The following is a 2,787-nucleotide window of genomic DNA, read 5'->3' on the forward strand; positions in this document are numbered from 1 at the left end:
GCTTAGTCACTGTCTATACAAGCTTGCCGACCAGGGTTCGATTCCCGGCCGGACCCAAGCTCTTGTCTTTGTGTGATTTCGCCTGGGGCTCTGATCCCGAGGTCGTTAAGAGAATCCAGACATTAATGTATCAAAAATATATATGGCTTATTTGAATATATATACATATATATATATATATATATATATTTATATATATGTGTGTGTGTGTATTTTTATATATATATATATATATATATATATATATATATATATATGTGTGTGTGTGTGTGTGTGTGTGTATATATATATATACTGTATATTTGCACATATATACATATATATATATATATATATATATATATATATATATATATATGTATATATATATGTATATATATACATATATATATATATGTATATATATATATATATGTATATATATATGTGTGTGTGTCTGCGTTTGGGTGTGTGTGTTTCTTTCCGCTCCCGCTCAAAGGCATTGCAAGACATATAACTATTCGATCTCTCCCCGTCCCTCGAGGAGGGACGAAAGGGATTAGTTATACCCTGGTGAGAGTGGATGTAGTTAAGAAAGGGGGAGGGGATAGGAAGGACTGAATCTGTGTGTGCGCATATCTATCTAAATATTTGTCGTACACAAGTTTACTATACATACAAAATCTTTATTATTTGCTGGATTACTGTATGACTATTTTCTGTCAAAAAGTATTAAAATTCTATAAAAGAATATAAATATATATATATATATATATATATATATATATATATATATATATACATATATATATATATATATATATATATATATATATGTATATATACATATATATATATATATATATATATATATATATATATATATATATATATATTGGAACCTTGTAGGAGTAGCGACAGAGAAAACTGCAATATGTATAAAAACACTTTATTTGTTTACAACGTATGTCAAAGTGAGCTAGGTACATTAAACAGCATTGCGATGATAAATATATTACCGAATGCAAAATTTTGAGTTGAATAAGATCAGGCAGGAGTTGGAAACAGATAGAGAAAATAGTGGAAGAAAGAGAGAGAGAGAGAGAGAGAGAGAGAGAGAGAGAGAGAGAGAGAGAGAGAGAGAGAGAGAGAGAGAGAGAGAATTATAGAAAATCAGGGAAACGGACAAACGGTACAGGAATATAGATAAGAATATCAAGACTAGAGTATTTAGTTCATCACATTTTCTTTCCTCTTGCTATTTATTATATCTTACATTTTGCGGAGAAGAGGATCTTAGTGTCGATAACACTATACTCAATTTTTTTTTTAATGATGCACATTTGCACTGACTTGCAGCGGTGCCTTTTTAGCTTGGAAAAGTTTCCTACTATCTGATTGGTTAGAATTATCTTGTCCAACCAATAAGCGAACAGAAAACTTTACCGAGCTAAAAGGTCATCCCTGCGAGTCGGTGCAAATCTGCCTCACTAAAAAGAATTGACTATAGTGCTTATTTAATCATTCAAAATCAAATATTACACTATTGTTTATCTGCCTTAAAAAAAGGTTCTATTTCGTCATGGATTTTGTATGTCACTTCTAACATATTAGAAACTAATGAGTGGATATTTGTCAGTTACCCATCTCATAAGAAATCTTGAGAATTTCAGAAGTGAAAACTCTAAATGTAAGATAACAGTGGATGGTAGAATCTTATCAGTACTCTCCGAAGGTGGGAAATCAGTAGATTATCTTTATGTGAGCAATGACTCACTAGAATGGTCGAAATCTGTTTGATCTATTGATTTATGAGACATAAAAAATGGATTAACGTAATCCATCATAAGAGAAAAAAAGAATATATTGATAAACATAATCTATTCGATCTCCTGAGAAATAGAGAATATAGGAGACTTTAGAGAACACCTTATAGGGAATCCTACAGGACGCCTCCTAAGTTGAAGAACAGGGGAAGAACGGGAAGTTGAAGCAGGTCACTCCAGCTGGGTTTGCAGGCTGCGCAGGTTGAGCGGGGACTCGGCAGGGGAAGAATGGGTAGGTTGGGCAGTCCGCTTGGGAGACGCTGGCTGGAACAGCTGGGATGCTGGGGTAGGCCCACGCCAGTCCCACCAGAACTGCCACCAATAGGAGATAAGTTACCTGGGGAGGAAGGTTGCAATGTGATAAAAACTATGGAAATTTATTCAAAATCCCAAAATCTCTGGAATTACAAGAATTTAATGATAATAGCATTATATATGAGGAAAATGCTATTGACAAGTTAACTGAAAAATGGATATATTTTTCAATAGATAGACAATTGCTCATTTAATAGTAATAACATACCATGAAAATAATGGCTTGTAGGATAAAATCGTATGTTTAGGCACTGCTTAAGGTGATAATAATAATAATAATAATAATAATAATAATAATAATAATAATAATAATAATAATAATAATAATAATTGTGATAATAATTATAATAATAATAATAATAATAATAATAATAATAATAATAATAATAATTGTAATAATAATAATAATAATAATAATAATAATAACATTACTTAAGGTGATGATAATAATAATAATAATAATAATAATAATAATAATAATAATAATAACATTACTTAAGGTAATAATAATAATAATAATAATAATAATAATTGTAGTAGTAGTAGTTGTAGTAGTAGTAGTAGTAGTAGTAGTAGTAGAACTCAAACTTACAATAGACCTCATGATTAGTTCTCTCGTCGACCACCTCTAAGCCAAATTTGATCCACCCTCGGACCCAAATCACCC

General features: G+C 30.7%; 1 long non-coding RNA gene across 1 annotated transcript; it reads right to left on the reverse strand.

Moving 5' to 3' along the window:
- Positions 1-1,073: 1,073 nt before the first annotated feature.
- Positions 1,074-2,787, reverse strand: LOC137649635 (uncharacterized). Its single transcript, XR_011045799.1, has 2 exons — positions 2,713-2,787; positions 1,074-2,142 (listed from the first exon to the last, which is right to left on the reverse strand). It is a non-coding gene; the product is annotated as an uncharacterized lncRNA (long non-coding RNA).

Source organism: Palaemon carinicauda, chromosome 11 (genome assembly GCF_036898095.1).
Source record: "Palaemon carinicauda isolate YSFRI2023 chromosome 11, ASM3689809v2, whole genome shotgun sequence".
NCBI lineage: Eukaryota > Metazoa > Arthropoda > Malacostraca > Decapoda > Palaemonidae > Palaemon > Palaemon carinicauda.